At 45.0% G+C, this 27,482-nt stretch overlaps 1 protein-coding gene across 7 annotated transcripts in view; it reads left to right on the forward strand.

The window, feature by feature from the left end:
* KCNH7 (potassium voltage-gated channel subfamily H member 7) overlaps window positions 1-27,482 on the forward strand; it is a 372,812-nt gene that overhangs the window by 166,581 nt on the left and 178,749 nt on the right. The window lies entirely within an intron of this gene.

The raw sequence follows: 27,482 nt of genomic DNA on the forward strand, positions 1-27,482 counted from the left end.
ACATCTTGTGATTTTGATGTGATGCCCCTGTTGATACAGCCCAAAATGGCATTTGCCTTTTTTACCGCTGCATCACACTGCCTGCTCATGTTGAGTTTACAATCCACAAGTACCCCAAGGTCTCGTTCACACACAGTGCTACCTAGAAGCGTATCCCCCATCCAGTAGGCATGCTTTTCAGTTTTCTGACCCTGATGCAGAACTTTACACTTATCTTTATTAAATTGCATCTTGTTCTCATTTGCCCATTTTTCCATTGTGTTCAGATCTCGTTGAACTCTGTCTCTATCTTCCGGAGTATTTGCCAGTCCTCCCAATTTGGTGTCATCTGCAAACTTGATGAGTAGTCCCTCCACCCCCTCATCTAGATCATTAATAAATATGTTAAAAAGTACTGGGCCGAGCCCCGAGCCCTGAGGTACCCTGCTACTCACCTCTCTCCAGTCTGATGAAACATCATTGACAACAACTCTTTGAGTGCGGTTCTCTAACCAATTCCCTATCCACCTAACTATCTGAAAATCCAGATTGCAGTCCTTCAACTTATCCATCAGAACATCATGGGGAACCTTGTCAAAAGCTTTACTAAAATCCAAGTAAATGACATCAACTGAATTTCCCCGATCCAGCAAACCTGTTACTTGGTCAAAAAAGGAAACTAGGTCCTCCAGATGTTTGCAGATCGCTCCCTTTAATAAAATAAAATCTGTCACTATCTCCATTTCTTCCCCATCTATTTGCCAGGAATTCAGAGGGCCGGATGCCATGATCTTTGTTTTCTTGATGTTGAGTTTCAAGCCAACTTTTGCACTCTCTTCCTTCACCCGCATCAACAGGCTCTCTCTGTGTGTATAAATTGTTAAATATTTATCAGGTGATATGACCATATATGGTCATGTCAACTTACCCACCCCTCCCAAAATGGCCAGTAACAGGCCTGGAGGGGATGGGAAGTGGAGGAGCATGTATACAGCTCTGTTTCCCAACCATATTCTACACAATCATGCCACTTCTGGGGTTTCTTGAAGCCTGAAGAATGTTCCAGGGGTTTCTTAGCAGTTAAAAAGTTGAGAAAGGCTGATCTACCAAAATCCTGAGTTATTCAGTCTGGAGTACAGCGAACAACGAACTTTGTGGAGTGATGTCTCCACATGGCTTGTATTAAGTGAAGAACCCAGGCAACAAGAGTGCCTTTAAAAAAAATAACCCACCTAGAATATAGGAAGCAAACGCTCTGATGGATGGGCAGTAGAGAGGAATTCAATCCCTGTGATGCTGTCAGGGCAAGAGAAGGGAATGAAAACGAAGCAGGGCATTTGGAAGAAAAGGGCAAAAGAAACAAGGTGCCTTCCCTGAAAGAATAGCAGGAGCCATCAGGAAGCTTTTCACACTCCTGAGCACAAACAGCAAAGGTCACAAGCAGTTCACACAGAAATGACAGTGCAACAAAGAAAACTGCTGAGCATGGAAACTGGTGACTGTAGGAGCCTCTTGGTAGTCTGGCAGAGGAGATGCTACAGCAGAGACAGATCAATGTAGACGTGCCTCACCCTTATCCCAAAAGGTTTCAGTGTTGCAAAGAATGCCTTTGGGCAAAGAAAGCCAAAGTGACTGCTTTCTGGATTCAAAAATCCAAGGAGAGGCAGAAGTGACCCCCTTCCAAGGAGAGGGGGTGTGTTTCAGTTTATGGAAGGCTTCTGCCTGTTCTAAATGGGAAGGAATCCCAAAGGGCTGGGGGGAATCTATTTGTTTATTTATTTAACATTTTAATATTCCATCTCCCCCTATGTTGGCAGCTGCTTGCAACAAGATTATTTTAAAATCATCTTCAAGTCTAGTCAGTTTTTAGGTATCAAAACAAAATGACTGGAGCCTGAATTGCCCTATTCAGCCCAGAGTCAGCACCATCACAGTTCTTCAAAAGCTTACACATACATGCATACACACACACACACACACACACACACACACACACAAGTGTTAACCAGTCATGGAAGCAGAAATGCAGTTTTCGATAAGGACTCTATCCTGAAAACCGAATTTTCACTAAGGAAGTCCTTGCCTGCTAGACAGAGGCCGCCAGCAGGGGAAGCTAGTCTGATTTAATGAAAAGCTTTGTGCGTGTTGGGAGAAGTAGACTGTCCAACTATGTGGGCCCCAAATTATGAACGGCTTTCTAGAACCAGCACTGAGCCCAGAAAATAACAGGAATGCAGTGCAGTCATGGATAGATCATGACTGTGACCCATACAAGCTGCTGAGTTTGTGGAAATTGACGTTTATGAGATACCAGGAAGGTCGGCCCCACCTAGAGTGATCCTGCACTAGCGGCGCTACTCCAGGGCACTACTGCTTCTTGTGGCCTCATGGAGGGGACACATTTCAGAGATGGAGCTGGCTTGCTGCTTTCTGCGTCTATGCAGAGGACACAGCCATGGAAGAAAGGTTCCGTCACATGGGGGGGCAGCGGGGGTTTGCAGGAAGGTGCAAACATAACCCCACCTTCCTGAAAAAAATTAAAAAGTGCCCAATTTGGCCCCACTGCACCATGAAGCACTGTGGAGGCAAGTGGGGCATTTTTTAGCCCCCTGCAGGCCTCCTGGCTTTTCCCATCTACATGGGCCTCCGTAAGACTAGGCCCCGTTGGCCCCTGGAGCGCTTAAGGGAACGCAGAAAATATCTGTGTTCTCTTAAATCAGGGCAACAGCAGCCTAATGTGCACCAGGCCCTGGAGAGGGCCCATCTGGCAGCTACGTCCCATGGAAGCAGGGATTAGCCCCTCTTCCTGGCCATTTCTGCCTGTCCGGAATTGGCCCTAGAGTGTACTGCAGTAGCCCAGCCTAGAAAATAATATATTAGTATAGCTACATCAGCTGAGTAGAAGAAAGAGAAATGTTTGCTCATCAGATGTAAATAGAAATATGGTTGGATGCATGTTGGGAACCATTTTTTAATTGGAAATCTTTGAATTCCTCCTACGAAAAAATCTTGCAACTGAAAAACAGCTAAATGGATACCACCGGAGTTGGCCAAGCTACTCTTATCAGAGTTGGCCAAGCTACTTTTCATTTCAAATTGTGAGGTCTGATGTGGAAAGTCTAGATCAGGTGTCCTCAGCCTTTTTTGAGCCTGCAGATCCCCTCTGGACAACAAATGGTGGATGCAACCATACAATAACTATCATGGGAGAAGGAGACAACCACAAAATATTAGGGAGTGAAGTCATGCATAACTCTGATATTAACTCTTAACATTTCTGTCCTGGGTTCTGAATAACAAGATAATTCTTTAAATGAACCTCCTTTTAAAAGATATTTTATTGCATACACATAGTTTATCTTCAGCTATACCAGGCTTTGTTTCATGAAACCCTGGGGTTTCTTGGTGGCCCTGGAAATGTTTCCCAAATCGGTGGGAGTTAATTAACTTTTTATATATGTTTAAAAACTTTTAAACATTTATCAGGGGATATGATCATATATGGCCATGTTGACCCTCCCATCCCCTCCCAAAATGGCAAATGATGGGCCTGGAGGAGGTGGGATGAGGAGGAGCCCTGGGTGGGCATGCCCACAGCTCTGCTTCGCAACCATATTCTGCTCAATTGCACCACTTCTGGGGTTTCTTGAGGCCTGAAGAATGTTTCAGGATATTTCTCAACAGGAGGAAAGATGAGAAAGGCTGAGTGACATGGTTGAAAACCTTTGTGCTGTGGTGGCAGCTGCTTCCAAAGCAATATTTTTAAGAATCTGCACAGCCAATCTGATGTCCAAGCCCTATTTGGCCTTGGCCACTTTCTACAGATTAGAACCAGGAAATGTGTCAGTGGGTGCCATGGCACCACAATAGGTATTCCAGGTCTAAATGGTTCACCCTTTCTCTGTCTCTCTCACTCACAAACATATAGAGCCTGATGCCTCCACTGATGGGACTGGACTTCCTTCCTTTCTACCCTTCAACCATCCATCATTGCTTATTCTGAGAGGGCGAATTTCCGGCCCAATAGAAGAGCCTGTTTTTATCCTGAGGCCAGATGGCTGTGCCTAAAGACTATTCTTTGACTGAGCTTATAGGCTTTTCTTCCCATTGTTATTTGCTACTGAATGTTGGACCTTATTGTCATTGGATTCATTTGATTAACGTTTGGGTCATATTTCAATTAGCTACTGTTTGACTGCACATCCCTGTTTGGCATGCGCTCCAGTGGCTGTTTGGTAGCAAACGCCCTCTTTGAGGAGCGAGTCTTTAGGATCAGGGCATATTTATTCATGTGCTGCTAAAGGCAGCGTCAGGATTTAGCTTTAAACCAAATCGTGTGATGCCTGTCTTCAGTGTATTCCATTGATAAATGAGTGGGCATAACCCAATGTGACACTCAGGAACACCGTAAATAATGAAGGACGCTTAGCCACAGTGAAGCAGTTCACCCAAAAATCTTCAGCTCAACGAAAACCATTTTTCCCCCTCTAGGTTTCTGGATAACATTTATACTTAACAAAAGCATTATTTAACTCAGGCTCCTTCAAGACTTGTGTCCATGTTAATATGCTTAGAATCAGCATGTAAGACTGATCCTGCATAACTGAGGACTGTTTGCAAAGTAGCGAAAATGCACAATCTAGCGGCACTTTAGAGACTCACACAATTATATTCTAGCATGAGTGGTGATGGACTGGGGGGCCACTTCTTCTGGTGTATTGTGGCATGTTCATACTAGGAACAAAGAAAGATGGTGGTGGGTCCATGAAATATAGGAAGTCCAGTGTAGAAGGTTATTATGCAGAATTCAGAAGCAAATCTCTGTGCAGAGAACATAATAGCAGTCTTGGGCCATTTCTTTAGTTTTGCCAGTCCAGCTAATCAGTTATACTAGGGTTGTCAGCTCTGGGTTGTGAAATGCCTGAAGTCTTTGAGGGTAGAGCTGGAAGTGGGCAGGATTTGGGGCAGAGAGGGACCTCACTGTTGTATAATGCTATGGAGTCCACGCTCCTAAGCAGCCGTTTTCTCCAGGGAAACTGATCTCTTTAGTCTGGAGTTCAGCTAGAATTCCAGGGGATCCCCAGATCCTCCTTGTCATTCCTAGCTAAGATAGGTAGAACATATAGTCAGTATGGAATCTCAAGCCTTTACTTAGGACTGAGGGATGGATTTTGCCAAGCCTTTAGATGAGTTTTAATGCAACACTTCCATGATGGAGTCTCCAGCTATGTTGGCAAAGTATGACTTTTGGATCATATTAGAACCTCCTGGGAGGCTGAAATGTTTCCCTCCTGGTTGCTGGACATCAGTGTCAGGTTTGTTTCTCTTCACTTGTTTACATAGGGACTGCCATTTTTGTCCCATGCTGGGAGCAGGAGTACATTGTTAGAACACAGTTAGAACGTAAAAGCATCTATCATATTGGAAGATAAGCACACGAACGAGCCAAGAATGTTATAGCTGAAGTCATAGAGCCCAGAAATAGCTTCGCTTGAGTTCATATGAGTTGGCGACTGGGTTTGTTTCATGGTCTGATCTCCAGTTTGGTGCCTCCGACTATATCTACACTTCACTGGATATCATGCTATTGTTGCTCTACGGAAGTCATTCACAATTGGCTTTTCCAAGGCATTTAAAGACAATCCAACTACAATCCAGAGTCATAATTATAGTCTATGCCACTCTTCATTAATGTTCAAACAAAAACTATATTTCAGAGTGATATTTCTGCATCCTTCAAGTATCAAAAGGTACAAATTATAACGAAAGGACTTCTTATTCAAACCCAAAGCTATTCTACAGCTTTCGGGATTGCACCCAGGCTTCTCCCTGCTTCAGTGTTCGAGCCTTTAAGGAGGCTTATTTTGGGCTGGTAGTTACACCTCTTCGCTGCCCTTTTTAACCTCGATGTAGAGCGACTGACTCACTGGATGATGAAGGCATCAAGCTTCTGATGCACAAAGCAGATCTGGCTGCTGATCAGCCTGCATCCGCAGTAAAAAATCAGCACTATCGATGCATGACTCAGCTCCTGCTGGGTACGACTAACTTGTGAAACAGATTGCAAGGAATGAACTGAGGAAGACGAAGATGGCTAAAACAGAACACCGAACAGATCTGATGGAATGAGCTCCCGGAAGAGCTGAGGGCCCTGTCGGAATTGCCAACTTTCCACAGGGCCTGCAAGACGGAGTTCTTCCACCAGGCATACGGTTGAGGCCAGGGTGGAGTCCCAATATTCGACCAGGACTCCCTCCATCGATCTGAGAGATCTGTAAGATCTGAGGCCTCACTCTCAGGAGGAGAACAGCAGGATGTTGTCCCCGACTGAACGAGGGGAACAGTTAGTCGACAGCCGTTCACCTGCTGCCTGATTTTTGATATTGATATTGGTATTGAGAGTAACAGTTTTATTAAGGGGAATTATGGGGTTTTATTGTATTTTATCTTTGTAAACTGCCATGAGCCCAGCTGGGAATGGCAGTATATAAGTGTAATAATAAATAAAAGTGCAATAAATAAATAAATCTTATTGTTCTTTCCGAGCATTTGACTTAGCAACACCACGTGAAGTGTGATACGTCTCCCTAGAAGGGTCCAATCACTTGGACAGCCTTTCTCAACTTTTTTACCGTTGAGAAACCCCTGAAACATTCTTCAGGCTTTGAGAAACCCCAGAAGTGGCATGATCATGCAGAATATGGTTGGGAAGCATAGCTGTGGACATGCCCACCAGCAGCCCTTCCCCTTCCCACACCCTCCAGGCCCATCATTGGCTACTTCGGAAGGGGGTGAGTGGACTGACATGACCATATACGGTTGTATCACCAGATTAATGTTTAACAAATGTAAAAAAATACATTAAAAATTAATTATCACTCATTCAGGAAACCCTTCCTGGGCTATCAAGAAACCCCAGGGTTTCACAAAACCCTGGTTGAGAAAGCCTGCTCTACGATAAGCAGAGGCCGTTCAGTATCCTAGTATTGTGTTGGTTCATAAGTGCCTGTATAGCTGATTTCTCAAAGTACACTGGCATAGATGATGATCATGACTCAGTGTCAGAACATTGGCGTTGCCTGCGGAATGTCCCCGGAACCTCCAGTTAAAAGGATCAGGTTGTAGTTTACAGGTAAGACCTCTACCTGAGACCCTGAGTCAGAGTAGACGACACAGATCTCAATAAACCAAAGGACTGACTCAGCATAAGACAGGGTTTTTTTGTGTGTCCATGTGACTTGGAGCTGAACATGTGAACTGACCTTATTGAAAAGCTTTATACTTGTGGCGATTCCCTCTCCCCCCCAGAGATAGGCATTCTTTCTGCGACCTTCCAGTTACACTCTCAAGACCTTACTTAAAGCAACAAGTGGAAAGTAGTTAAAGTGAATTCATTGCAAACACAGAGAAGTCCATATGTACATATGATCTATTCCTTTTCTATGCCATTTCAGGTATGTTCAAATACGCTCTGTTCCTTTTCTGTGGCATTTCACGTTTTCCTTCCTGCTTTTACCTCTTCAGAATTACGGTTTTCAGGCTGATTGCATAGGAATCCCTTCAAAAGCAAACTGAAGTTTCAGAAAGAACATCGTCTTGTTTTAATTCTGTGCTACCATAGTTGCTCCTCAGGCAAAGCTGTTATATGACTCCTTTGGAGAGTTGATTGCAACTTTGTATTGATGTTGTCTGAAAGCCTTTGAGAACCTTTGTAAATTATTCACCAAAAGAAGGAACTGCCAAAGAATGTTGAAGCCAGCTTGGCCATTAAGGCAAATCCCAGAAGCCTTCGAATTGTCAATTGAATCCCTGAAGTTATATATATTTAATGACAGTGTTAAAATCCTTTGTCTAAAAGGTCAGGGCAGCAAAGGACAAGTCCGGCTCCTTTACTTACAACTGACATCTTTTGTGTCGCGAAAGATGCTTTTGTCATTGAATGAAAAAAAAAGAAAAAGAAATATCCATCTTCCGGGGAAGTGAATATGCCTCTCCCCAAAAGAACTATATTTCAGAGTAATAGCATAGCTCCAATCATAGTAGTTCCCCCATTGAAATCATTAGGAACTGGGACTGCTTGTGTTTTCTCTATGGCTGCAGCAGGGTGGTGGATTCCAGTTTGTGTGTCCCTTCGTATCCTACTAAATAGAAAGCTTGTACAACAAGGAAGGTTTACCCCCTACCTCTGCTTGTTCCCTATTTGCAGGGACTTTTTTTGTGTTAGGTACCAATTTCCGATGTCATTCTCTCTCTGTAGTCTGATGAGATGCGTTTCCCATTATGTTCCCATGAGGGCATTATGCTCAGTGAATACCAACCTGCTGGTGATCCCTGGCCTTAGACAGGCCAGCCTGGTCTTGACTGGAGCCAGGGTCTTTTTGGTTCTGACTCCAGCCTAGTGGAATGAGTTGCCAGCTGAGATCCAGGCCCTGATGGAGCTTTCACAGTTCCGCAAGATCTTTAAAACGACACCTAGCAGACTTATGGTTGAGACCATGGGGGCTAAAACTCAGCTGGGCTTCCCCTTTTCCTTCCCTCAAAACAGAATGCCTTTATGTGGCTGTCAGAACGTCTCCCCAAGCACCCCCTTGCAGAGCCCTCTCCCGGGTGGGACAATCCCTCTCCTGGGCAGGTTAGAAGTGTGGGGACTTAGCCAAGGAAAAGAGAACAGCCCTGCTACACCCATGGGGTCTGCCCTGACTCCCTGGCAGTCTGCAGGGCGGGCGGGCGGGCAATACTCTAGACCAGGGGTAGTCAACCTGTGGTCCTCCAGATGTCCATGGACTACAAATCCCATGAGCCCCTGCCAGCATTTGCTGGCAGGGGCTCATAGGAATTGTAGTCCATTGACATCTGGAGGACCACAGGTTGACTACCCCTGCTCTAGACAGACCCACAGGCAGCTTATCCAAGATTGAGAGCAAAGAGCTGGTGCAACGGGCAGGGCCAGGTTCGGAACATGCAAGGGCAGGAGAAACCCCAGAGGGTAGACAGTGAGAAAAAGAGAGAAACACCAGGAGGGAAGATGCAGGGAAGGGGGAGTAAGAAGCCCAGGGACCAGTCTACTGTGAATTTACCTTGTGATACACTTGTAGGAAGAAGCTGACAAGGAAGCAGTAGGAGCCAGGAACGACAGGACTGGATTCAAGCCAGGAAGAGAAGATGTTAGGAGGGGCGGGGTTAAAGTAACTTCAGGTGATTGAGGAAAGAGGAGGAGTTAGGATAGGAAAAGCGTATAAAAAGGAAACAGGTGAGAGGTGGGGATAAGGTTGAAGAAGAGAGAGGGAGACCAAGGAGTGGCAAAGAATCAGAGCAACAGAGACCTGAGAGAGGAGTCTTGTGAGTCTTCTAGGCATCTGCCAATCCAGAACAGCCAGCATTGTGGAGGGCAGAAGAGTCAGCAGTTGGGAAAGGAGAGATTCCCAGAAGATATCCAGTGACTCTGATAGCTCAGACTCAGCAGGATCTTCGGAGGGGTCAACTGGGAGTGTGATAGAAAACCCTGACTTGGCTCTTTCTGCAACACCTGTTGTATCAACGCAAGCTCCAGCATGATGCCAAACCTTTGTGGGAGTCTTCTTGTTGGCGTGCGGTTGGTGGGCCGGGACTGGCTGCTCCAGGACACCCCGAGAAACCTCACAGTGCTATTCAAATCAAATAACAGTGGTTTTGAACAGTGGCTGAGTCGCATGTTTTGGTAGGGACTTATTACCGCTAGTTCTGTGGGAGCATCACTCAGGTACTTTTTCAATAAATCTTTACATTTTCTTTTTATATACCTGTTTTTTTTTTGATGTTCATAGTAGCTGCATAAAGCTGGTTGTTCATTATATATACTTAGGTGTATCCCTTCTGAGGGACTAAGAGCATTCGGTCTCAAGAGAGCCGGGTCTGATTGGCCCATGGGCCTAGCAAAGCAAAACCAATTTCCCGTGTGACTATTCAGCCTCTTGTTTAAACACACCAGAGACTCAGAGCTCTGGTGGGTGTCACGTTGGCATGCTAATTAAGCAGATGTAGCTGCTTTGCCTCACTGGTAGCTCAGCTTCAGCGAGACACTGGGCGAGAGCTTTTCCCATGGGGGTATTCTGCTGCCTGTCAGCAGCCCATTCAAGTCAGCATGGCCAGACAAATGGCAGCATGAAAAAGCAGCATACCGTGACCATGGAACAGACTGTGGGACCTCAGACTGCAGGGGAGGTATTGTTTTTGAAATGACCAGCTACTTCAATCCACATAAATTAAAAATAAAGCAAGTCTATTAGAAAGAAAGGTTCTAGCTGATTGATTGAATGATTGATTAGTGCAATTTATAGGCCGCCCATCCTACTTTTCAGTTGACTCAGGGTGGCTAACCAAGGGTGAACAAAACTAGTATCAATAACATTATGAAAAACTAGAAAAATCTCAGTTTAAAAGATAGCAGTCTGATCACTTAACGGGGAGGGGGGATAGGGAGGTTAGCAGCGGAAGGCACCTACCTGCAACTGTAGATCTGGTTGAGCAGCTCAGTTTTACAGGCCATGTAGAACTGTAAGAAGTCCCAGCACAGAGTTCCACCGGATTGGGGCCACGGCTGAAGAAGCCCTGACCCTGGTAGAGAAAAGGCACATTTGTTTTGGACCAGGGACCATCAGGAGATTCAGTGTTTGAGATCGTAATGGGGGTATATTGGGACACTTTTAGCACACTTCTTTTTTGTGATAACTTTTTTGTTTGTTTGTTTTTGTAGCCTATAGAGAGTTCTTGTTGCAGGAGGCTATACCAAAATGTGATCTCTTCTTGGGTTACCAGTGTCCAGGTGTGGCCTAGAGCAGTGGTCCCCAACCTGCGGGCCGCGGCCCGGTGCAGGGCCGTGAAGGCCATGGCGCCGGGCCGCGGCTCCCTCTCCCCGCCCCCCCCCCCCGCAGTAAAAAACTTCCCAGGCCGCAAGCTTGCGGCCCGGGAAGCTTCTTACTGCGGGAGGGCGGGGAGAGGGAATCAGGGCCAGCCGCAATGGCCTTCGCGGCCCTGCACGTGGGTGCGGCACGCGGGCGCGGCCCGATGCCCTGCCGGTCCCCAACCTCAGAAAGGTTGGGGACCACTGGCCTAGAGTACTTCTGAACTTATCGCTCGATGACAAAGATTAGTTTAATTGCAGTAAATGGCAGCTTCTTGTGGCATCACATCCTTGCTGAGCTCTTTTTTTCTCCCCCAAATTCTACTTTAGCCAGTAGGCTTGCCATTTGCTCATCTGTGGCAGGCAAACCACCTCCCTGTCAATGATTAAGCAGGAGAAACAATGTTTGTGTGTGTGTGGGGGGGATAACATTGGTGGTGATGCTGTAGGAATTTCCCCAATCTCTATGGCAAAGTCTGTAGAGATAGTAGGGATTCCTAGAATATCACTCAGAAGTGACAGCACATTCTCTATACATCTATACAGAAGTGGCATTATATCCCTCATGATGCTCTAGGAATTTCTCCAGTCTCTGTGATCTTTACTATAGAAATCAGTGACTTTTCCTGGAATGTCCCCTGAAACTCAACCCTCCTAACCCCTCCCCCCAGTCTCCTAATGTTGGCCTATGCAGAGCTGGCAACCCCACTCATCCACAATCCCCAGAGCTTTGTGACCTTCGCATGCCAAAATTGGAACTGTATCTACCTGCAGTTTGAAGTGGTAACATCTACCACCTCAAGAATCTGCTGCCTCTTTCCCATCATCACTCTGCAGCAGGTGTGGGCAGGAACATCAGTGGAACAGGCCACAAGAAGAGTTCACTGTCAGTCCCGTTCAAACCTAAACTAGGCTGTTGCTCCTTCTGCTTCTGTGTCCTTGACCCTAGCCTTGTAGCTGGGAGGAGAATGGCAAAATGATCACTTCGACCTACGCTTCTTGAGTTTTCTAGAAGCTGCCCTTTAACTGCTGAACCCACAGATGGGTATCTTGTAGTCTAGGACAGTGGTCCCCAAGCTCGGTCCTGGGACCGGGACTGGTTAGTGGATCAGTTGGTACCGGGCCACGGCTCCTCCTCGTCCTCTTCCCTGGCGGCTGCCTCAGGGGCTGCCCTGCCACTCTGCCGCCAGCTCACTTTCGGTGCTCTCCGGCTGCCGCCATGGCTAGGGCTTCCCCTCAGCGTGGCACTACGCAGCTGCTGCTGGCAGCGCCTCCCAGCGGGCGGTGGGAAAGCAAGCAGAGCAGGGGCTCAGGCGGTGGCGACATCCCTCAGCAAAAGACCCCCCCCCCCGGGCCTCAGTAAAATTGTCAAGCGTTGACCGGTCCCCGGTGATAAAAAAGTTGGGGACCACTGGTCTAGGATAATTTGTACCTGTTATTCACACAATGCATTTCCCTTTTGGGTCTGGATCCAAATTATTTCCGGCTTGTCACGTGATGAGAGATGTGTGCATTGATATATTTGTCCTCTCTCTGCCATGAATCATCATGAGAGCTGTGGGTCCCTAATCCTAACAAGGCAAAGACCTATTGCACACTAAGAAGACAAGAACCTGTTCCTGTCCCATACCTCTTCAGGCTGCATATTTAAACACTTGCTCTGATCATTCATTGCATGAAGAAAATTAGCATGTCCTGGTCAAAGCCACACTGGAACCTTTCTAACTTCTAGATTTCTATGGGCATGAAGGTTTTTATGTGAAGGGACATTTAGTATTGTAGAGTTGGATTAATTTATCACTTGTAAAAAGCCTTTCTAATGGAGCAGATATTCTATAGCCAGGAAGCACAGCAAACTTTTTTGTTGACATTTATGATTAACTAGGTCAAGCCATGATCTTGGCATTAGTGAAATTGGTGTTACACTGATGGGGGACAAGAGTGCATCCATTAAAATGTAATAGCAGTCCAACCTGAGAGTCAGTTACATTGCATAATGCGGCTAAATGTGTTTAATCAGCATTGACACTTTGATGGAGAGGCAGATGGAAATAGCCATTGACCTGCTATTAATACTGGCGCTCGGAGATAAAAATAATCTTTTAGTTTAATACAAGAAGAACATGACATTTTGAGAGAGGGAGACATGCGCTTCACAATGGGAAATTCGGGAGGCGTTCACTCACTCACTCACTCACTCACTCACTCACTGTAGAGCCTAAAATCCTAGTGATTACTGCGACTAGGCTCTGAACAGTCTGTAGGAACAAATCCCTCTAAACCCTCTTAGAACATACAGTTACCCGTGCCTATCTGCTGAGATCCCTAGCCTAGTAATCTATGTAAAGATAGACGTTGAGCAGGACGCTGGGAAATCTCCCCTTTAAACGCCAGCATTGCCGTGAATTCAGTAGGTGATAATCGAGATACCCCCCCAAAAAAGAACATGGACAAGTGCTTCAGTGGAAGGAAAAGAGGGAAAGTGGTGGATGGGGAGATATCAAAAAAGAACTTGCAAATGTTTGGAAGCAAAAGGAGCAAGATAATGGAGCATGTCGCTGTAACCTCCAGATAGTAAGACTATTATAAAGCGCTATGTGTGGCGCTGGCCAGCCTTGGCTCACCAGAACTCATCCGATCCTGGTTAGTACTTGGATGGGAGACCACCTGCCCAGCAGTAAGCAACGGCAGACTACCAGTCTACATCTCTTGCCTTGAAAACCCTACTCGGTTGCCATAAATTGGCTGCAACTTGATTGTATGTTCGCTATGTGAGGTGGTCTATGAAGGTGGTCGGTCAGCCCAAATGCTGCATCGACTGTGCTGCTTTCCTGTTTATTTCTGGGACTAATTCAGTGTGCTGGTTATCAGCTTTAAACCCCTTCCCGGCTCAGGGCTTACCTACCTATCCAACCGCACCTCCTAAAATTCTGCCATGCACCAGATGTATTCTTCAGATAGGCTTCTTTCCTTCTCCTCCTCCTCCTCCTCCTCTTAGGACTCTCTTTTCTGCAATAACCAAGATTGTGAGCTTTCTCAGAGGTAGGTTTCATCTTGCAGAATGACATAACAGAGTAGGTGTGGTGGGGTGACTTCCCTGGGTGCATTTATGAAGAGGTGTGAGAGAATTTTATTTCACAGGGAGATTGGTGCAGAATCAACTTCTGAAGAAGGTTTGGATGCAGTTTTAATCTGTTCAGCTGTGTAAAGCTGTATTTGTAATCCTTGTTTTTTATTTGTATTGTTTTTTTATGTTACCTTGCATGTGGTTTTATCTCAGTAAATATATTTCATTAGAGTTGCCAGCTCTGGGTTGGGAAATATCTGGAGACATTGGGTGTGGAGCTGGAAGTGGGTGGAATCTGGGGTAGGGAAGGACCTCAGTGGAATATAATGCTCTGTAGCCCACCCTCCAAAGCAGCCATTTTCTCCAGGGGAACTTATTTCTGTCACCCGGAGATGAGCTATAATTCCAGGGGACCCCCAGGCCCCACCTGGGTACTGACACCCCTGTATTTCACAACCTTTCTATGTTGTTTCCTGCCTTGAAGCTAAGGAGAGAAGGAATGATAAAAATGCTTTAAATAAATATATAAATACAAAAGGAGACCTTTAGGCTAAATAATTTTTCTGAAGTATTTATTCATTTGTTTCCTCTTAGTTATGATTTCACATTTCTAATCAACAGAAGTCCCAAGAGTTCTATTGTCATATTTTCCGTTTCTGAAACACGATCAACAATCAAAACGGCATCCCAGTATTCTGTCTGTTTTCCTGCACTTTCGTCAGCGATTGTTAATCTTAATGCTCAATTTTATTAGATATCACACAGGCTTCTGCTCATAGATTCCTGCCTGTAAGCATTGGGGTTGTACCATAAACTCATTAGAACTGTGAAATCATAACAAAGAAGAAACAAATGAATAAATACTTCAGAAAATTTATTTAGCCGACAGATCTCCTTTTTTTGTTTGGAGGAATCGACACTTTGGCTACTGCTTAAATAAATACATAAACATTAGAAGAACAAGAATTCGCAAGCTTGGGCTCCCAATAAATGGAAGAGGATGTTGTTCTGCATCCTAGGCCCATTCTGCACATATAGGATAATGCACTTTCAATGTGCTTTGGCAGCTGGATTTTTCTGTGCGGAACAGGAAAATCAACTTCGAAAGTGCATTGAAAGTGCATTATCTGTTGTGTGTAGAATAGGCCCTAAATAGCAGAGTGCCATTGCTTGAAATAACCGTCAAATGTCACAAACGGGGCTTTTATTTCGTCTATAGGAGCTTGAACAGAAGAACTGAAGGGTGCATCTTGGTTGGTTTGTAACATGCACATTACAAAAGGATTGTCAGCTCCTGATTGAGAAGTATATGGAGATTTTTGGGGTGGAGCCTGAGGAGGTTGGCGAGGGCAAGAGGGGAGGGACTTCCAAGAAAATAAATGTATTTTTAAAGGACATCTCTTATGCTAAACGCTAACAGCACAGTGTGAGAGCTGGCTTCTCATAGCAAAAATTAGTAGTGGTTAACTTATCAGCATTTCCATCCTTAGCAGAGTGACACCTAAGTTTATTGATGTCAGTGAACTTAGAAGGGTGTGACTCTGCTTAGGATGGCACTGTAAACCTCGTCTCCCTCTTTTGGCATGTCTCCAAATGCAACTTGAGGCTCCTTGAGGCTGCAGCTTGCATTGTATGGACAAACCAAGTGGGCATGGTGACATGGGGGTGGGTGCATGCCCAGGCAGGCTTTGCGACTGGCAGGACATGCTCCTAACTGCCTCACCCCCCCCCCCACACACACACTGCAAGCTTTGTGCCACCACCCACTTGCCTGGCTGACCATTTGAGAACTGCCTCGTCTCACATTCACTGGCTGTGGTGAGGGGCACAACCAGAGAGGGACAGAGGAGGGTGGGCTGCACATGGGAACCAGGGGCAGCTCTGCAACAGGAGCACTCCCACACATGGGTAGCATGCAGGGGTGGAGAAAACTTTGGCTCTGTGGTACAGGTTACTGCGCTGGCCCATCTGGGAACTGGCAGGAGGGGAGGTGACCTGATGGGCTGGTCAGGGAGGATGACTGGTGAAGGATTAGTGCAGAGTCCAGTCCAAGCAGTGAAGGCACCTCGTGCCCAGCTTCCAGGGTCTCTCTACGTCCTGTCCTTTTTATTTCCAAATAACTTCTCAGAGTCCGGTGATATTACGTAAGTTTCCCTGCAGGATGACATACCATTATGAATAGCTTGACAGCAAATCCTCATCCTTTCGAGCAAGTTGATGTACAACGTACATACCGTAATGTATTCCCACTACTGTGTACATCATCTTAGTCAATCATCTTGAAACAGGATCTTGGCATGGGATCCTTCTAATAGTTCTCTTAGTAGGGTATCTTGACTTTGGTATAGAAAATGTATTTTGCCACAGTAGCTTTGGGTACTGTAATATGAAAGACTGAGAAGTAGCTGCCCGGTGACTGTTACCTTAATTGTTGTTATTGCATAAGGGGTAAAACTGTATGTATTAGATGGACTTCATGTAGACTCGGAAAGATATTAATCCTGGTCTTTTACTTTGCATTGCATCTGAGTCTTTATGAGAGGAGTAGATAGAGAAGATCGTAAGGCAATCAGATCCCCACCTTGGCACCTATTGGTGCCATGGCATCTGTTGATGTGCTTCCTTGTGCCCACTTTCTTCATCACCAAAGTGGGACCAGACCTGGATTTCCTCCACCTTGTTGGAGCAGGAGTTACTTCAGGAGACCCCAGAACGAAGTACATATTCAGAAACCACTGCATCCAATTCATGCTTGGCTTGGAACTTCCCAATAATTTATTGTCTTGCTCCCACCACCACCTATGACAGCCATCTTGTAACTGGTCCTACATCCCCTGGCTACAGTTACACAGTGATAGTCATTTTCTCAGAAATCCTCAAATGCCCACAAACTCAATAACAACAAGAAGAGTTGGGTTTTATACTTTGCTTTTCACTGCCTGAAGGAATCTTGAAGGGGATTACAATTGCCTTCCTTGCCTCACAACAGACACCCTGTAAGGTAGATGTGGCTGAGAGAGTTCTGAAAGAGACTGCTCTGTGAGAACAGCACTATAATGGCTGTGATGAGCCCAAGCTCACCCAGCTGACTGCATTTGGAGAAGAGGAGACTCAAACCCTGCTTGTCAGATTAGAAGCCACTGCTCTTAACCATTACAACATGCTGGTTGGCAACCCTTGCTCTATCCTATCAGACTGATCACCCACCTCCATATGTTTTAGCCTAATGCAGAGGGCGTTTCTCAGAGCAATCTAATTTGAATAAAATTATACCTGTACTCTTCCAGAATGGGAATTACATGGATCTCTCTTCTCGGGAAATTCAGAGTTCATGTCAACATATGTGAGCATGATGGAGGACAGTTCAATAACCAGAACACATTTATCTAAGGTGGCTTTGCCATGGTTCCCATCCTCAATGTCAATCTTGCTTATGGCTGAGCCACTGCTTTTGAGTGTTGTGACAATCACTTTTTGGTCAGTTTGGTTTCATGCCAACTTTGAAGTCAAATCTGAGGTGTCTATCCCTTCTGCTTCAGATCCTCTGGTACCATTATGAGTCTGTTTTCAAAGGTCCTGAGAAGGTCAAGCCTGGGACCACCTGCTGACATGGGGGTTGCTTCTTGGTTTCTGCATTCTACCTGTCATGGACTGAAAGCAGCGCAAGACCTTCATCTTAGGAAGGGCTGACATTTCTCTGGAGATGGAAGTTGCTAGCAACAGGGAGGGTGTTGTTCCCAGAGCTAGATGTTTTCACAAGCTGTATGGTAGAAATCTCTCTGATGTATAAACAGTTCCCTATTGGGTGATGAGTTCTGGTGAGTCCATGCAGCCAGAACCCAATTGGCTCGGATTTTTCTGCACGTATCAGGGGAGAGAACTGAAAAGGACTGTACCTTCCTTTGTGCAGGGGTGTGGGGGTGACTGTGTGGGAATGACAGCTGAAGAGCATCTTCTTTACCCATACACTCATTTGCATCTTTCAGGCAGAAGCAAAGAACAGATGCTAGTTACTGTAGTTTCCAAGTTAGAAATCTTTTTCCATTTTATTTGTTAATATTTTGGGACATAGTTTCTGTAGACTGTAGACTCTCCAGAGATATACTGGAGACTACAGACTCTCTAGAGATATACTAATAGACTAAAGCTCATATTTGTTTAAGATATAAAAAGACTTAACTGATTCTTGCCTGCATGACCTTGCTGTGCACTGGGTTACCAAAACATCCCTCTTTGAGGATTCTCTTGGCATCAGAGTGAAAAGCAAGATAAAAAGCCCAGGAGGTGGCAACCACAATTGTAGGGAAGGGTTCCACCCCCAGCTCTGGTGAGAAAAAGCTGGGGAGCTCTGTGTTGTAAAAATCGAATTTTAGGCCGTGTATCCTGATGTAAACCGATATTCTTGTTGACTGTGAGAATAATTCTGTGTGATAGCCTTTAGACTTCACAGAATCCCAGGCAGAGTAAGTGGGGAAGTTTTGTTTCTAGACAGTGTTGCTGTGTTGGTTAAAGAGAGCCAGTTTGGTGTAGTGGTTGGGAGTGTGGACTTCTAATCTGGCATGCCGGGTTCGATTCTGCACTCCCCCACATGCAGCCAGCTGGGTGACCTTGGGCTGGCCACAGCACTGATAAAACTCTTCTGACCGAGCAGCAATGATATCAGGGCTCTCTCAGCCTCACCTACCTCACAGGGTGTCTGTTGTGGGGAGAGGAATGGGAAGGCGACTGTTAGCCGCTTTGAGCCTCCTTTGGGTAGGGAAAAGCGGCATATAAGAACCAACTCTTCTTCTTCTTCTTCTAAAGTCAGCTTGTTTTTCACTGGGGTAGTTATTCTTTTGCTTAAAATAAATCCTTCAGTTTTCTTTGAGTAATTGTTAAAACACATTTATATTCACAGTTAACAAACAGGAAGAACATTTCTTGTCTCTTCTCATTTGGTTAAATAGTTAAACATAGATTCAGTCTCATAGGCCTTACTGAGGTAAACCTTGTTCCTAACACACTTCTTTGTGTTAAGGGAACTTATAGAGACACTGACTCTGTCTTAAACACACAAGTACATAGAAGCAGAGGCACTCGCTGACTGACTAACTTGAGATTCTGTTAACTGACTCTAACTGACACCAACTGCCAAAACACAACAGTTATGAGTTCTGCCAGCATGCATGGTTCCTCCCTCCAATATGTAGAGTGCCTGCAATGAAGGATACCCAAAACCCTGCTTGGAAACATGAGTTGGGCAATTGGACTTGGCTCTGGGGCTCCTGAGGGGGAAAGATGAGTAGCGCTTACTTGTTTATGGGGGTATGACACACACATGGGTGAAGGTGGCCAGAGAGATGCAGGGGTGTAAATGTCACACTGCCCACACGAGGGCAAAAATATAGTGTCAAAAAGCTTCCACCCATGGATTTGCAGGTTTCTGTTTTCTAACGGACCTTCAGGCCCAGGACTTGTTACTTCGAACAGTCTGGGAGTGTCAGGAACGAGAACAAAACTTTTCTAGAAATCCCTGTGATGCTCATTCTCTGAAAAAGTGAGCTGTAGAGGTATTTATTGATCCATTGTCAACTGAAAACCCATTGATTTGAGCTGAGCGCAATATTCATGTTGTCTCCTTGAAAAATAGTTGCTTTGCAAAGAGGAAAATGTGTGGCTAATCACATTCATTACAGAAACAAAAGGGAATTTCCACACACAAAAAAAAATCCCCGTGGGTGCCATTAGAATCATCCCTTTCTTTTACGCTTGCATCAAAATGCTGCTACTTCATCACTGTTATAAATGCTGCTGTTCCTTGGGTGTTCCAGTATCGGAAAAGGTTTCTGAGAAGAGATGTGAGTAATGACTCTGTGTATTGGAGGCCATTAAGTAGGGGGAGAAAAGTACGGATAGTTCAGCCTTAAGCAGATCTCTCCGTGAGTGAATCCTCTGGGCATGTTTATTAGCAGAGCCTGACCTCTGACTTCCCTTTCGCTGTCACTGTCAGTATGTGTGACTGACACGGAAATCAATTTAAAGAGAAACTATTTGGTGGGAGGTGAGGGAGGCCAACCAGTTATACTCTGAAAGACCTGGCTTTTCCACCTCACCTTCCGGCTCCAGACAGCTCCGTATTCCAGATGACCTAATTCCACTGGGGAGCTTCCCAGAAGCCAACAGGTTGCCAGCAACTTGGAGAAACTTTCCATCCAAACAAAGGCCAGGTTTAAGGATTCACAGGGCCCATCACACCAGATCCTGTTTAAGGATTCATGGGGCCTTAGCGGAGCACAATTGGAGCTATTATGTGTCCTGCACAGGTAAATGAAGGGCCCTCCTGTCAGGGATAGCTGGAACTCTGGGAAGCATCTGACAGCTTCACTTGGCTGAAAACATTTCTTGAATCTTGGTGGAATATGCAAGCATAGTGATGAAGTATCTAAGACAGCCTTTCTCCACTTTTTTGCCATTGAGAAACTCCTGAAACATTCTTCAGGTTTCAGGAAACCCCGCTAGTGACCCAATTGTGCAGAATATGGTTGGGAAGCAGAGCTGTGGACATGCTCCTGCCCAACCCCTACAGGCCCATCACTGGCCTTTTTTTTGGGGGGGGGGGGGTCAGCAGAACCATATGTGGTCACATCACTTGATAAATGTTTAACCAATATTAAAAATATATGTAAAATGAATTAACTCCCACCCATTTGGGAAGCCCTTCCAGGGCTGTCAGGTAACCCCAGGGTTTCACAACACGCTTTTTGAGGAAGCCTGATCTAAGGGGACCTTCACTGTTATGTGGCTTGTTGTCCGCGCACTTGCTCATTTAGTAGCAGAATATGCATATTGCCCTTTTTCTGTTCTTTTGGTCCACAAGCCACATAAGTATGAAGACCCCATAACCATACAGCACTGCAGGGCCCCTGGCACCATGGGGCCCATTATGTCTGCTACTAGGATAAACCGTTTCTGTCCAGGTGTCATTGTTACAATGGGCCTGCCTATTTGAAATCTCCTCTGTCCCATTTTACAATGAAACAAGACTATTATGTTTGTGAGTGCCTACCACATCAAATACAAGTCTAGGCTCATTTTCCATATGCAATAGAATTGAGGAATTAATGCAATTCCCATGCTTCTTCTGAGCATTTGACTTATGGTCTGTTTTGATGATGCATTGACCATTAGAAAAATAAAACACTGGAAGAATTTTTCTGAATTATGATCCCATGAGAAAAAGCCTCCAATATGCTGTACATTTGTTATTGGAAACAGAATGCCACAAAGATAAGAAAATTAATGAGTGTTTTAACATAGACGCAAACACAGAGAGAGAGAGCAATCCCAAGCAGGTCTGCTCAGAAGTAAGACCCATGCTATTCAATGCCATTTTCTCCCTTAGGGTTGCAACACAATTGTAAGAACAAGTCTGTCAAGACAATCAATAATATATTCTTCAGTTCTGGACAGGGAAGAAACCCCATGGCTGATACTAGATGCATGGTGATTTGAGAAATGGCCTTTGTGGTTGTAGCATCAGCACTTTCCTACCCAGGGAGATTTGTCTTTCTCCCTTTATAATTGTCTTCAACCAGCAGGTGAAGAGTTTGCTTGGTGTCTCTTCATCAATTCTCATTAGGCCCCTTTTCAATTTTTATGTTCATATGTTTGATTTGTTCCAAATAATACTTATATACCTGTATTTTAAGCAATTTTGAAAAGTTTTTAGTGTCTAAAAGGTGTTTAATGTTCAGATGTTTGCTGCCTTGGGGACCTTGTTTTGGGTAAAAAGGTGGTATGGAAATGTTTAAAATAAAGAAATACTTGCTTTCTTCCATGTATTTGGAAACATGATTCTCTCCCCCACCCCCACCCCATATATAAAGGGGTGTGTTTTGTCTTCTGCTGGAAGAAGTAGAGACTCATATCCAAACTGGAAGTACTGTTGAGCAATGTTTTTGAAATATCTCGCTTGAGATCCTGCTAGGCCACCCTTAGATGAGTCTGTCATCCAAAAGCCAGCCTCCGGGATGGCATCCATTTATCTTATAGAGGCCACTCACCAGATAGCTGGCAAATCATGCATGCATTACAGCAGGTATCCATCTTACACTCCACCTGATTTCTCTCAAGAGCTGTTTCTCCCAGGATCTTCCTGTTGTCCCTGAACGTTTCAACAGATTATGTCCTTGGAAGGAATGACCCTACTGATCAAAAGCAAAAGACCATTATTCATATCAAGGAGTAACTTCTGCTTAATGGCAATGATAACAAATGACACACTGTTTTAGGCTCAGAAAGTCGCAAGGGTGGCACCTAGGCGAGTAATTCATCTTCTTCTTCTTTTAATATTCATTTTCAAATTAGATCGTTATAGAGAATTGATATCAGTGTTCTTCACCTTCAGAGTTCTTGAAAGATAGTTGCAATTTATTTATTTATTTTGTACTCCGTGTAGGCCCATGGGCCAACAGGGGCAGCTTTCACGCAGCAGGGATCTGCAGACTCTGAGCCTCGAAGGGAAGTGGAAGGAGGAGGGGATGGTCAAGGGTGCGGGACAGAAGGCGATTAGCTGACTACTGGACAGACATGCAAGCCGGTTGGAGGAAGAGGCACTCAGGGGCGGGACAGCCGCCCTGAGTGGGTGTTAAGCGCTGAGTGGCACTTAAACTATGAGACACGCTCCTCCTCCAAGCCCTTACCAGAAATATATTATGTGGGCTGTTCCATACTATAATTTTCCTCTTTGTGTCTACTTGCTGCTTGGCTAGGTGTGTTCTCTTCTATGCATGTTTTGCTCCCTGGAGTAGTCAATATGACAACACTCTATAGCAACGTTTTTCAACCTTTTGACCATAGAGGAACTTCTCACCTAATTTTTCAGGCTTTGAGGAACTCCAGAAGTGGTGTCAGTTGGTCTCACCTCCCTGCCAAGCCCCCTGGAAGTCCCATGTCACCAGAAGTGACATTAGCACCCATGTCAACAGGCAGGCTTGAGGAGGACTGGGGAGGGTGAGGAGACAGGAGGCGGTTTAAGATGGGAATAGGTGTGCAGGCTCCACCCCCTCCCAGGAGCAGAAAGCATGAGAAAACCCACTCATGCTTGGGAGGGAAGGAGGGGAGCAGTGGAAGCGGCTGGTTCCCTAATTGTGGCAGAGTTCATTAAAGCAGGAGGGGAAATGCCACAGATCCCCTCTGAAGCTCCCACAAATTCCTGAGGGTCTGTGAACTCCTGGTTGGGAATCCCTGCTCTATAGGAAGAGAAGCTGGACTTAATGCAATGCAATATTGAATCGACCACTAGAGGGAGCGAATGTTTAATAGGAAGGAAATCCTCAAAGCAACAGGAAACATATAAGTGAGGAAAATGAGAATGCAGAAAAGTTCACTAGTAAGGTGAAGAAGAACTGGGTTTTATACCCCACTTTCCACTACCCAAAGGAGTCCCAAAGTGGCTTACAAAACCTTTCACTTCCTCTCCCTGAAACAGACACCCTGTGAGGTAGTTGGAGCTGAGAGAGCTCTGGAAGAACTATTTTGTGAGAAAAGCCCTAAGAGGACTGTGACTGGCCCAAGGTTACCCAGCTGGCTGCATGTGGAGGAGCAGTGGGGAATCACACCCGGCACTCCAGATTAGTAGCCACAACTCTTAACCACTACACTATGCTGAGTGTTTTCATACATGCTAAATAATGCATTTTCAATCCTCTGCAACAATCATTTGCAAATGGATTTTGCCATTTCACCCAGTAAAATCCACTTACAAAGTTCATTGAAAGAGGATGGATAACGTATTTAGCGTGCGTGAACGCTCCCTGTGTTGCATCACTGTTAGCGATACCTCACTGCCCCTGGTTTAGGCTCATGTGACTGAAATGTATAGTGTATTTCTGGAAGTTGCTACTCATTTTGAAATTATTTTATGATCATATCAACAAATCACAGTGCATTATTGGTTTAGCTGATTTTCAAGTGATGAATTGACAGTGATGGCTTAAAATGTCTTGTGCTTCCTTGCAACTGAAATCACAATGTGAATTACCTTGATTCATGTCCATCCTCCCTGCCCATTGGAAACCTCTTTTACAGCTGCCAATTTAGGTTACATTTCCACTCATATTATAACTGCAGCCAAAATGTGATCTTGAATGGTTCTATACCGCCGAGGCCATTTTTGAATGCTAACTATTGTTAGTATTGCCTCAGTATAATCAAAACAGTGCTCTCCTGTCTGATAAAATATGGATTGCAGATGCCACTTTCCTAATGAATTATAGCTATGGATTCAGCAACATGATGTAGACACAAGGCATTTATGAGTAATGTTATGCTCTCGTCTATAAATGCTTTACTTGTGTAACAGCGTACGGGGCGTACCATTAAATAATTTACACAAACCTTTTAAGCAAGCTATGATGTATGATAATTTGTTGTGGATAGTAACTTCTATTCATCATTAATTAATTATCTCTGAAATATTTACAAACTAGAGGCAAAGCCCGTTGTACCCAGGGAAGCAGTGGGCGCTAGGATGCACAACTGCACTGTGGCCTTCCTGAGGACTGGCTACATGGCAAAAGCTCCTGCCCCCCCTTGAACTCTTGAGGCCCCACCTCCAAACCTCAAGGAACACTCATGACCCAGAGGTTACCTACCTCCAGCTGCGGCCAGGAAATCTCCTGGAATTGGACTATAGAGTCCAGGTCCCCAGGGGAAAATGGCTGCTTTGGAGGGGGGACTCTACAATGACAACTCATCTCCAGGCTCCTGGAGATGAAAGGGCTTGCTTGGGGCGGGGGGACTCTGTGACAGAGAGGTTGCAGGATGAGAGAGGTTGGGACCTGGGGATTTGCTGCACTTGCAGGTCATTTCCCGGCAACCAAGATCAGTCCCCCTGGAGAAAAGTCCTGGCTTGGCATCCCATGGAAGTGCAGGGATTTCAGGCTCCAGGTGGGGAACAAAGAGAAGTGCAGGGTGGCAGGAATTGCTAAGAACAATAAACATCAAATAATTCATAAACTTGTCACAGTTTCTTCCTTCAACGAAAATATTTAATTGATAGCAAAATTTGCTTAAAGAACTGAAAACCTTTCAGTCAGTACGTTCTTCAGTTCAGTTCAATATGACAGTAAATCAAATGTTGCAATCAAACATGAAAACATTGGTTGGGAAAGAACTTACAGAGGGTTTCTCAATTACTGCCTCTATGTCAGCTTTCCTGAACTTTTTTACCATTGAGAAACCCCTGAAATATTCTTCAGGCTTTGAGAAACCTCAGAAGTGGTATTGCCAGGTCCCAGCTGGAGGCTAGCATCCCCACCACTGGTCAGGGGTGCCAGCCTCCAGGTGAGACCTGGAGAACCCACAGAATGAAAGATCCTCTCCGGACTGCAGTTCCCCTGGAGGAAAGGGCTGCTTGGGATGGGGACAGAGGGCTGTGTTGTACTCTCCTCTACACTCACAGAGAGAGAGAGAGAGAGAGAGAACACACAGAAGACAAAAGCATTCCTCCTTTCTCAAATTGCAAACTTTATTAACTACATAATCACCTGTGTATGTAGGAAATACCTGCGTGTCTCTATCCTTGGATTGCTCTGAGAAACCATTGGCCAGAAGATCCATATTTAAAGGGAAAAAACAGTGAATGAGCAAATTAAAAAAGACTTAACACCATCCTCCTTCAACAGCTTCTTCTGCCTGTGCTCTAACTACATCTCTTAGTTTAAGGGAAGGGCAATTTGTACAGCTTGGTGTAGTGGTTAAGAGCAGCGGTTTCTAAAGTGTGAGCTGGATTTGATTCCCTGCTCTTCCACATGCTGGGTGACCTTGAGCTAGTCACAGTCCTGTTAGAAACAGCAGTTTCTCTCAGAGCACTCACAGGGTGTCTGTTGTGGGGAGACGAAGGGAAGACTATTATAAGCCACTCTGAGACTCCTTTGGGCCCTGAAAAGCAGGGTATAAAAACCAACTCTTCTTCTACTGGGAAGGTGCTATTGGGAAACAGTGTCTCCCTCCTCCCCATGTCCCTATGGCGCTTCTGTACCATGTCTACACTTTTCCCATCTTCCATACCATTGGTCTCAGATTTGGTCACAAGACCAAGGTGGTATCCATATGGAAAGTCTGTATTTTCCCAGTTCCACTGACCTCAGCGTTATATTCCACGCTGCAATTGCCTGTGATGGCTACCCCAAAATCATTACTACTTTTTCAGATTGCAAATAGCACGCCTCACATGACTTACTCATGAGTAAACATTCCCAGGGCAAAGGCTTTTCCTGGCAGTCCTGGGACCCAGAGGGCTGGCAGGGGGTCATTTTTGGGCCTCCCACAACCCCCCTTCCAGCTGGCGCATAGAGGCTGCATCAGGAGGTAATTCACTCCCCCTGCCTCATGTCCTCCAAGTTGCAAGGGGCCAGGAGACAACTTACTGGCAGCAGGGCATGCTCTGAGGCCAGCTTCTCTTCTACCCAGCAAACTTCTGAAACTGGCAGGAAGTTGGAGCCGCAGAGATCATAGAATCATATAGTTGGACGGGGCCATATAAGCCATCTAGTCCAACCCCCTGACTACTTATTAGCCTTTCCTGGCTGAGAGCTCCCTCCTGATTGGGGCTAAACTACCAGGGCTGAGGATTCCCCTGATTGGGGCTAAACTGTACTGGCTGAGGGCCATGACTTACTCATGAGTAAATATTCCCAGGGCAGGGGCTATGACTTACTCATGAGTAAACATTCTAAGGGTAGAGGCTTTTCCTGGCTGTCTGCACGCAATTTGACCTGATTGGCCCTCATTGGCAGATTGTTCTCTTCCTATTAGCGGCATACTACAAGGGATGGCTAACCAGGTAGGGAGTTTGTTGGTTGCACGCAAGTTCAACTTTATAATGTTTAGTGATGCCTGTTCCCCTTTTACTTTTTATATCAGGGCTTTAAAACTTTTTCAAACACCACTTGACAGTCAATTTCTTTGTTTTTTTTAATGAACTGTAACTGTTCACACACATACAGACACTCACACTCAAATGACACATGTGCTTTATTTTCTCTAACAGGATTTGTCAATTTTTAAAAAAACATTGTGTCCAGAATCCACAGAGTTCTTCAGGAATGCCTGCGGAACTGAAAATGTCCAGTGAGATTTCTTATTTGTTTTATTCCCTTACATGAGAAAACACACACCACAACACAGACTGCTTCTGAATCTCTCCTCAGATTCAAATATTTGTTTTATGACGTGTGGGACTGCTGTGTGGGAAAAAAAATTGGGACTCTAGGCTTTTCTTAGGCATGCAGAAGTAATTGCTCTTTTGAGTCTAACCAATAAAAACAAAATAACTTTAAATCTTTGCTTGATTGAGGCATTTAAATTACGCCTTTCCATCATATTTGATCACCAATGGCAAAACAAAGCGGCAAATTAGTTAAAGAAGCAGGAATTAAACAATGTTTACGAGCACTTTAAATGTAAATGTTTACTTTAAAGGAGTTTTGAGAGCGGTTTAAGCACAGCAGCTTTAAACTAGCAGAAAAAAGAAAAATGAAATGAAATGATAACAAAGCCAAGGTGTGGCAAATA

This window comes from Paroedura picta, chromosome 2 (genome assembly GCF_049243985.1).
Source record: "Paroedura picta isolate Pp20150507F chromosome 2, Ppicta_v3.0, whole genome shotgun sequence".
Classification (NCBI taxonomy): domain Eukaryota; kingdom Metazoa; phylum Chordata; class Lepidosauria; order Squamata; family Gekkonidae; genus Paroedura; species Paroedura picta.